Source organism: Atta cephalotes (genome assembly GCF_000143395.1).
Source record: "Atta cephalotes unplaced genomic scaffold scaffold00049, whole genome shotgun sequence".
NCBI classification, from domain to species: domain Eukaryota; kingdom Metazoa; phylum Arthropoda; class Insecta; order Hymenoptera; family Formicidae; genus Atta; species Atta cephalotes.
The window spans coordinates 701,512-713,107 of record NW_012130113.1 but is presented as its reverse complement, the minus strand read 5'-3'; positions in this window follow the sequence as shown (position 1 = coordinate 713,107).

The following is an 11,596-nucleotide window of genomic DNA, read 5'->3' as shown; positions in this document are numbered from 1 at the left end:
GTTGGGGGGGGGGTATGATGTGGTGTGGTGTGTGTGTGTAATACTACATACATAACTGATTCCGTTATACTGATTTAGTTATATGTAATTATAATATGTGGTACGCATGTAACTACTGATCGCAATGCACATATATTGTAGCAGTTTCAATACACGTGTATATATTCAATCAAAAAGTTATTTCAAAATTTATGGAAAATTTGAGGTTGATGTATCATCATGATCTTACATATAATATATGATACATTTGTAGATTACGGATTCTTGATATGTGTTTGATTGTGATGGAAAATGTGAAGTGGCATCTTATCAGTCTCACGAACTTGTCTAGAGACAAGAGAAGTAGCAGTAAATTTCAGTAAATATAAAATATTTGTGAAACGAGGAAAAGAATGAGTAATACTTGTTCATTGGAAGTTCAATAAAATGAGTGTACAAGTATTATTAAATTTGTTTCATATACAGGTGTCAAGGAGGAATTACTAGATAAGAAATGTAACATTTATTATTGGATAAAATGATGATAACTATGGCATACGCAAACTGATATAAGAATCTAGAAATAATCAGTTATATATCAGATTGTTTCTCGCGCCCTCCTGAAACTTCAATGTTCAAAAGGTTGATATTTTATGAAGTATTAAAACATGAAGACAATCCGCAAACCATATAGCCTTTTAAAAAATCTAGAAATAATTTTCTTAGAGTAAAATAAATTAATGTAAAAATAATATTAATTATTGTAACAGTGAATCGTTTCGCATTAATTTATTTATATATCCCGTCTTCTTCTTACAATTTATTGAACATTAAAGCGTAAAATCAATTTATGTCTTTAAACAATACAGCCCTTATTTTTTAAGTTGAATGAATAGAGCTGAAATTGATCTCACGGGACGAAATAATACAGCCATTATTTTTATCAAGGGAATTATTCGACGCGGGGAGAGTACACGACGTTTCTCATTCATCATAACTTCAGCGGTGCCCGCCTTCACAATTTCTCATCTCGAATAATGCATCAGTTTCCAAGGTCGCAAAGCGAGCCTTATGCCACCACAGTCCATTGCAAAATTCTGTACTCTGTACAAGGGCACAATGCACTTTACAATTGGCCATCGTCGTAGTTTATGTGATTTAATTCGCCAGCTTGTCAGTTATATCGTCCTGCCAGCTATTAATCTGTAGGGGACACCGTTTTCATCACGTAACGTTGCGGTTATGCATTTATTTGGTGCAGCCATCTAGATGTGCGCGTCAACGCTCAAGGATTTCCGGCGTTCGGTGCTCAACATCCGTAAATCCGTATATTTAGCCGTGATACCAGTTATGGAGCGGTTAATCGATTGCGATGCAATACAGAACTTCAACATCAAATATCAAACTATGCTATGATCTATTGCAATACGATGTAATATTCCGAGAACGTCTATTGCAACAAAATTTATTTTTTATAGACAATATGTTTTCTAAGAACTGATGTCGATGGTGACTGATACAGTCTCGATACTTGTTTATCTTCGATTACGCCCTTGAGACTATGCGATAACCTTTTCGAGATAAACCATACTTTAGCTCTGTCCAATAAATTGTCCTTTATACGTGCAGCAGTATTTAACGTGCATGAAACTACAAATTTCTAAACTATCATATCACCGTCAAATCAAGATTATTTTATGCGTATAAAGAGAGAGTACAAAACTTTTAAATAAAGCAAATATTGCAAGTCGACGCCAGAAGTCGATAAAAAAACCTATAATTTTCCAATTTTTTTTTGTATAAAGTTTCAAGTATATTATCGTTTATACTTTGATTATGAAAAAGGATTTTTTAAATTTGTAAAGGCAAAAAATACTTATTTAAAAGATAATTGATAAAACGGATGACTTTAGGATTTCCTTAATTATATATCTGACAAATTTTGGATTTCTCTGGTCCAAATTTTCGGAATAAATTACTTTATGATCATAATACACCGAGTACTGCAATTCGCATTTATTGCTAGGCGAAATGAAGAAACAATGATAGATAAGAAAAATCGCATAAAATAAACGAATTATTAATAAATATTGCCGCGGTACCATATTAGGCGCTTCTAATAAATCGGCTTCTTTCGGAGAATGTACAATTTCTCAACAACCCGCGCATTGAAATTGTTGTGCCATGTATGGTAGCACAGTAATCAAGGTACACCATGTATATAAGGAAAACAGCGTACACACACACACACACACACACACACACACACACACACATTTGCCATGTGGAAGACTATGGCATTAAAGTGAGCCCCACGCAAGCCGCATCGGTCATGGTTGGTTAAGGTCCTTCGAAAATGGGTGAACAGGACACGAGCCGTAGCACCTCGTTGTTATGTGGGAAAAAATACATGGAAGGATAGATCGCGTAAGAGATATTTCGTATTACTTCTCATTACGTGCCTCGATTGCTTGCACGGACATTTAAGGATGGTACTGTATAACTTATGTATGAATTTATGTATATGAATAAAAAAAAGCTTTATCGTATCTCAAAATTATAATTATACATAAAAATCTAGAAAATATAAAATATCTCATCCTTCTTTTTTCTATTCTTCTCTTTTTCTTGATATCCTTTCTAATACACAGTAATATATAATAGAAATCGCCGATACTAATATAAATCTCCTAAAGTAAAGAGCCAACTTAATTTTTATATAGTGTTACATTATAGTATCAAATAGTCCTATCAAAACTAAAGATAATCCTGTATTTACGAAAAAAAAACTCAAAAACTTTCTATATAACTTTCTATACTTTATAAATAAATTTTAATAAATTTATACTTTCTGTATAAATAAATTTTATTAAATAAAATTTTATGTTGTTTCTTAATGCGTTGAAAAACAACGCTCTAATCGAAGACACTTAAAAAGAAAGAAAGCTTCAAGCAATTCAAAATTTGCATATCTTAGGCTGTTATTTCTATATATATCTAAGGCACGTCAATTCATAGATAATCTGATTTGTCACATTTTAGAGATTCTTCAAAGTGAAAAAAAGACCGCTATTCTTAGCGCGTTAAAACCGGAAGTACGATGTTTGATAGAAGATCCTAAGATATGATATTCACGTGATTATACGATCGCGACTTTTTGCACCGCGTAGTGGTGCGCTCGATGTCGCTGGTTCGATGCATCGCGTCACGCCGATGCATAAAGACGATGCCGCTCGTAAATGCATGCGCCGACGTTGTTCTCGTTCGTCGTTACGTGCCTGCATAAACGTGGCTGGGGCATCTCGACGGGTTTTAATGAGTTTCGCGGCGCGACGCGACGAAGGCGGGAGCGGGAATGGGAACGAGGCGTTATGAGGCGACGCATAGGTCGCCGTGATTTTTACTTCTAGTCCTTAGCTTTATTGTTGGTGTTCCGTTGTGCCGATCGAAGGCGTGGCCAGGGAAGACGTTGCTCCTGCCTTGCATTCTCGCTCTCCGATATGCCAGTCTATATCTCATCCTCCTAATCGCATTATTGGCGATCTCTGACATACAGTGGTGCATTAAAAAACTAGCTGATTTGCGATAATTCATCACTTGATTGCAGACGCTATTGTTTGAAATGTATCTCGTGCACTATTGTCTGTCCATTTAATCATTTAGCATATAACTGACAGCGATGACTTAGAATTTCTCTCGTTCAAGTGTTCATACAATTTTCTGTATTTCTGTGCATTAATTTTTATCTTTCTACGAGCTTCTTTTTCTTCAGGTATGAATAAAATTTTGCTTCAAATCTTGGAAAATTTTTTTCGTTATTAAAGATAATAATTAGTGAAGATAAATTTTGCTAAATTCGTTACTAATCACTAAAAATATTATATAGCACGTTGAACAAACAATTCATTAATTTTTTGTATTAACCTGGAAAAGCTTTCAACAATAAACAATTTAAAAGGAAAAAAAGGAAAAACGGGTTAAAAAGAAAACATACTGTTATGTCTTAAGAGATCCAAAGAAGAAAAAAATCTTCCATTATTCACAATAAAAGATATTTCGAAAGAATTTTGTCTAGAAAATAAAAATTTTTATAAGAAACGAAAATTTTCACATAAATATATTTTTTAATATCATGTGAAAAAGATAATGAAGTTCAAAATTAAATTGCTCATTCTTTTAGCGTGCCTTGTTTTGCCTGTAGTATTTTTCCTTTAAGAAAAAAATATCATCTTTTCTAAGCATGCTTTTTTATTTATAGGTTTATACATATATAGTAATATATTTTTTTGAAAAAAAATTACTACAGATAAAAGAAAGAAAAAGAAAGCTCTCAATCAATGATAGACGGTAGAGAAATTTTTTGTAAATAAAAAAAATAATTTAGTATTATTCCAACAAAATCAGTACGTATTTTCATCTCAATCATCATATCAATTTAATTCATGTTAAAACCTAATTAATTTCCTAATATACTGCATACATGTTAAATATCTTGGTATTCTTTTGCTGTATTAAATTGATGAATGTTGTAGAGCAAACGGTATAAACAAATTTGCAGGTATTATCTGTTCCAAAGTAATTCGGAGTACCGTACATGATCACATCAGCGATTCTCAAGCTCTTCCGACTTACAAACACCTTTGATCTCGGTGTCACGTAAACGGTAGCGAACTCTACGAAAACATGACGATACGTTGAAGTCGTTCAGACCAATTCATACGAAGCGTACCGTATTAAGTTCCAGTAACTGACAACGTGCGCGTAAGGGGAGCCGGATACGATAAGAAATTATCGTTCGGGGGCACGGACGGCGGGCCCACACATGCGAAGACGCGGCGTACACAGACCTCCTTTATCGCTTGCACACCCGATATATCTCACTGGTCGCGGATATACTTGGGAAACTTGGTGCGATACGAGTTCTTTGGACTTCGACGCTGCTCATGAGTTCCACATTGAAAGGCCTTCAAAGCGCTCCAATTGTATTGGGAATGATATAAAACAACATAGGGTTTTATTAAGTTTGAGATATGTTAAACGATGAAAGATGTTAAAAGAACTTTAATATAAAAAAGAACAATTGCGACAAATTTAATATTTAATATTAAAGATTTCATGATATTGAGATTAAAAGCAGAAATATAGTTCAATAGAAGTTGACTTACAAAATTAAAAAAAAATTAAAAACGTAAATAATAAAAAATTGTAAATAAATATGTTATTTTAAAATCTAAATAGCTGCACTTATACTGAGACTAAATCTCTTTTTAATTAGTGCCAAAAAAATATTTCTCACAACTGACAAAATATATTTTAACATCAATATTATACAGTTAAAACATGATATAATTAATATTAAAGATTAATTTCCATTTAATTTTTTCTTTCGCATAATTTGACATGTGTGATGTACCTATGTGTGCGGATTTTTTAAACCATAGATATATGCTAAATATGTATGTTTTAATTTGTAGAACAAACGAAGATGGATATTTGCAATGCAATTAAAACAACGATAAAGTCGATTATAGATATTCTCTGCACTTTGTGAAAATGTTATCACGCTCTCGAATTTTGGCGAGATACTCGAGGAAACGTTTTCCGCGCGCTCCGCTTTGTTGCTTCACGCATTGAAATATCTTTGCACGTTGGAAAGTGTTTGCGGACCGAAGATATTTTCGGACGTGAAAATGTTTCCACGGTGCGAAGAGGTCGACGAAGTCACATCGTAAAAGAGGGGGCAATGGGCAACGAGAGAGATTCGCGAAGATGCAAATCCTCCTGTCGCAATAACCAAACGTTTTCTTTTCATTTGCGTCACGTCACGCATATACTGTAAATAATCAATGACTGCTGTGAGTTTATGCTCGTTTGCAATATTATTTATCGCAACGTAAGATTCATCGTTCAAAATGATGAATTGAAAACGTCTATCTTGAAGAAATTTAAATATAGTATTAAAATATATTGTTTGCAATGACGTAAACTGAAATAACTTTTAGACGAAAAATAAAATTTGACGTCCATTGCTTATATTTTCACGTTAGAGTATTTTCGTTATTCTCATGCATGAAGTTAGATACGCATATCATTATGTTTATAATGACAGAAGTCATTTAATTTCAAACGGAATAGATTGAAGATTTTCGTTATAGCTTTAGGCAATTTGTATTAATAATGCAACATTGCCAAGTTAGCAATAACTTATAATAAAAATATATATCATGGATCGTAAGTTTGTAAACTAAGTTTATAAAATGGATAGAGATAAATTTATTTAATGGTTATTTTAATTTTTCACATAATCGTATACCATACACATACCATATGTAAGTTGATGGAAAATATCTTTATACGGTATTCAAATACGAATTTGCGTTAAAAATATGTTATCTCAAAATACACAAGTTGTTGTTAAGACAGGTAGTTTACTGTTGTTAAACAAATGACGTTCCTAACAAATTTCCATAGATGATCGCCCGGAATCTATGAACTTGTTGACTTGTCTCTTTTCTAACACAAGTATAAAATGATGCAAGATATACTATCTGTCGCGACAAGAGAGAATTTCAAAAGGTGGAAGACATTATCAGAAAAGTCCTTTTATCATCGCTTAAATATTATATTTACCGTGGAAGATAGAAAATTCTCAAAAAAAAGATTTATCTGATCGCAATATTTCAATCAGATTTCGACTTATGTTTTGATTTACCCCAATTTCATTTATTGTTATATCATATTGATTTTATAGAATTTAATAAATAATAATAGTAAAACATAGATTGATTAGAAAATCATAATTACGCAAAATTATTACTTATCAATTTATAATTATATCAAATTAAAATATTAAATATATTAATATAATTAAATAATTATATTAATTATTCATTTTAACTATTGATATTTTGCGGACAAAAATTAATATTCTTTGGATAATTGTCTTTATTGTACTTATTTATCTCTAAAAGAATTTAAAATAAAGAGATAGTAATAAAAAGACAATGTAAAAAATATTTTTAATATTGTAATTTTGAATTAAACTTCTACTTTTTGATATTCCAGAATAAACCTTTCTCTAATAAAGAGAAATCATTGTTTAATCATTGTTTAACTCAGAGTAACTTAAAAAACATAATAACAGTATTTTCATTAATTTAATAAGTAGATATATGTAGAAATTTCAAATAATTAAATCATTTGTAGTATGATAAATAGACGATGATCAAATGGATTATTTGATAGATTCTCATGATACAATTACATACAATAAGATTTACAAATCTGATGTTTAAATTTTACAAACGATCGTCGATTACTCAAACATCGCAAGATATGAATTAATTTGAGTGCATACGTCATTAAGGAGTTAATTAATGGAAGATCTTCAACATGGAACCGGCAACAGGTTCGTAGACTTGGCAACATCGCCATCAGTTAAAATGTAAACAACTGAGCATGGTACAGTTCCTGCTAGAAGTTATAGAAAAGTTGGGTCGTACAATTCATCACAAAAGTATTTGTTTTACTTTTTATGATAATTATCCAAAATTTAAAAGTTTTCCAGAAATAGACTAAAATAAATAGATTCTTTGACAGATTTTAGTCCGCATTTTCAGAGTAACAGATAAACAAAGGAAGAAAAGGCAGTTTGACCATTCCAAAAAAAGAAAAGAAGAAAGCCCATAAAGCAAGAAAGATGGAGCAAGATCATTGGAGGGGATGGATCCGGATAGAACGAAGAATGGCGAGAGGAGGCACAGTGGACGAGCAGGTCCTTAAGATCCCTTGAAAAATGAATCTCCCACAGGTTCAGGGCCGCCGGATTCTGGCTTTCAGTTCAGTCAGTGGACTATCAATGCGAACGCTAAACAGCATCACCAATCTGCACAAATTAAAATTCCGCACACTAAAATTTGTCGTTCTGGTATACAGGTATCCCAAAGCGATTTAAATATCAACGAAAATATGACCTTCCTAGCAAGGCACTTTCGTTACTTAGGTCTCCAACAACTTCTGTTAAGATTAGATAAACTTAAGTAGAGATAATCTCCATCAAGACTAGTCGACAGATTGTCAAAACTCTAAATTAACTTCTTGTCTTTTCCGTTTCAGAAGAATGAATGTGATCGAAACTTTTCAAAAATAATTTCTAAAATTATGTTACTTTCTCTATATTCCCTTGTTTCGTATTTATAATATTACGTTATTTCCAAGTATAATTTTGAATTTCATTAATGATATATATTCATGAAAGTATGGAAAATCGTTTAATATTTTCACGAAAAAATCTGAAAAATCATTTAATTATATTCTATCGCGAATTCTTCAAAAATTATTAAAATTCTTTGTTCACACGTGAAGTAGATAAATTTGCCTTCCGTGTCAAAGTTGTACTTTTCGCAATAGTATGACGATGCAATGAATGTCTAAAGATAGTATCAATTATCATTAAAACGTGACATTTAGATCGAGCATACAAATAAAGTCTTACTTCATTGTTATTCCGTCTAAAGTTTAATCTATGAATACCTAAATCTATTGCCTTCATCTAAAACGCAAACTAAAATTTTTTTAATAAAAAAATTATGTGGTAATATATATATCGTCTATATATAACAGCAGACGTGCGTTCAATTAAAAAAATTTTGAATAATTGATCGTTAAATGTCGTAATTTCGGTTACATTATTAAAGAAGTTATGAAGTTAAATTATTTATATTGAAATACATATATTGAAGATTTAGAAGCTTCTTGTAAAAGATTGCAAAATTGCAACGTGTTATTTAAATTACTATTATTTAATTATTTACTTCTGCATCAAATGTTTATGAAATTCTTTCTACATTGGAAATATAATATCGTTAATAAATAACGTTGGACGATAAATAACGTTGCTAGGTAGTGCTATTATTGTAATATAAAGGAATCCGAGAGAAGGGATACGTATTCATATACTTCTCTCTGTCTTTCACCGTGTTCTACAACGGCACTCTGTGCATGCCTGCAGAGTATCGCATACGATAATGGATTTCCCTGGTTGGAGCACTGCGGTGAGCCGCCTCTCGAGTATTATAAGTACCATCGAACATGACGTTTCGAAGAAACTGGACATCGGTTCGTTCGCATTTCAAAATCGGCATATAATGCCGAGAGATAAGCAAATAATGACCCAGTTATTAAATTGTTTAAATTTCTTGCACGCTTTTTCACATTTGTGAAAAATACAATCAAGTTCACAGTGAGATACCTGGTGCATACGTTTTGCTTGTGATTGCAAAATCATAAAGCTGATCTCACCAACTCCAATTAACTTAATCGACCGATTAAGGGTTAATCAGAGTTGGTGAGATATACTATTATTTGTTTGATATACTTTCATTCGCGATCCTCAATCATTGTAATTAAATTTTATGCAAAATACGTAAATACTAAATTTCTCGCTTTTTATTTATTTCCGATTTTTAATCCGTATAATAAATGAAATCTGTTTTATGATAAATGGAATCATTGATCTTTTAATATAATTCTTCTTTTATAAAAAATAAAAACTGCGAACAAAAAAATTCATCTATACGGACAATGTCGCGATTACGCGATTGATTTCGATCGATGAACTCGCAGAAGTTCCGTCAAATTCCGAATTGATTAATGACAACAACAAGCAATATAAATGGAAGATTTTACGATGGAATTCGAAAACTCGCTCGCATCTTTGCCTTATTACAATCATGTCTTTACATCACGTCTATGTGTTACGAAAGACTTCATTAGCGAATTCTCACATCATCTCAGTCTGTTTTTAAAATATTTTTAACTACTTGAAATCAAAAATATTGCAACATTTGTGTTTTATAATAATTTTCAAACACTAATATTAATAAAGCTGATTGTTATAATATTCAAATAAAATAAGTTTAATATAAATGTCAATATGAGCCATTAAACAACATTAAATACTGTTTTAATTCACATCCTGTGTTGGCTCATATTAGTATTATTTATACTGTTAGATTTAATCACTTGAGGCTGTTCCTTTTATTTTTTGAAATAAGAGTTTAGTAATTAAATTTTAGTAAAATAAGAAAACTTTGAAAGAACTGTTCAATTGAAACTTCTCATTTTATTGAACAATTCAAATAGGAAATTCTATTAAAAGTATGAATTAATGCCTGCAAACAAATAATTCATTTTTATTATCTACAGAAAAAATTCATAATTCATAATTCATTAGTTAATTAAAGTTTTCTAGTTAAACGAGCCTTTAGCTGCTTTAAAAAATCTTGTTATTATGTCAAATTAATTTCTGCGAGAATTAATTATAATTTTTTTTGTGTAAAGACGAATTTAAAGCAAATTATGTAACGTTGCTAAAGTGCATTTGCTTCTAATTTCCTTCAAAAGATTTTAATTACACTGTCGTTTTCTTTACGAAGATCTTAAGCCTTCAACGTCCTCGAGCTAATTGTCACATGTGAGACGCTGAGCGTTATTATTGTAGAGCACAAAGAGAGTGAGAGGACTAAGAGGTATATACGCATCGACTTGCCGCTCGGGATCATGTCATAGTAGAGCAGTAGAACATTTCGTAGCTAAGTGCTATAACAAGTTTCTAGATTACTAACCTGGGTTAACAAAAGCAGAAGACGCGTAGGCTAGACTAGTTTAAGTAATTTACGTGACAGTAGTCATAGTCTATCATGGAATCTCGAGTAACATGGCGTAATGTACTCTTCAATGAAATCTTATTAACGGATTTACAGAATTATAAAAAAAAATGATAACTTCTCATTATTACGTCTTGATTAGATTCGACTTAATAACAGGATAAACAAAAAAGACTAATTAAGCTATTTTAATATTAATCTATGTTAACATCATTTTAGATGCTTAATAATCTTCGAAAACAGATTTCCTTCCAATTCGTTTTAATTAATCTATTTTTACAGCTTTACATATAATAAACAGAAAGGTCGTATTTTCGATTGTGAGGCATAATTTTGGAAGCAGCTGTACCGCTGCTATCGTTCTGTTATTGCGGAGAAATTGATATAACCCTACCCACACCAAGCCCTTCGCATACATGTAACCAAGTCCCGCCTGCGTCTGGCCTGATATCACGGGCCTGAGAGGAAAAGAGAGAAAGCAAGCGAGAGTGGGAAGAGAATGGCAGGGACTGAGACTAACTGCCCATAATGCCAGAACGAACAGGACAGAAACCTTCCATAAGATCCGAGCTGGAGAGATAGACCCGAGCGAAAAGGATGCGAAATGAAAATCAAAGAGAGATGCAGAGACGCCCATAAGATGAGATTACGAGGGACACGAATGATCCGTAAGATCGAGGAAGATGCACTGCTGGCAAGATTGAAGCGAGGAGCGAGAGAAATGAAAATGTACACTTGAACGAAGACTGAAGATCCTATGAGGCGATGAAGAGAGTCGGAGAGAAAAAGGGGACTACGAAGATGAGAAAGATGGAGAAAGATCGAGAGAGAGAGAGAGAGAGAGAGGAGGGAGGGGAGGAGGGTGACAAGACGAGAAGGAGGAGGAGGAGGAGTAGACGTAGTAGTAGGAAGGAGGTAGGAAGGTAACGTTCGGTTACGGTACGACGGAA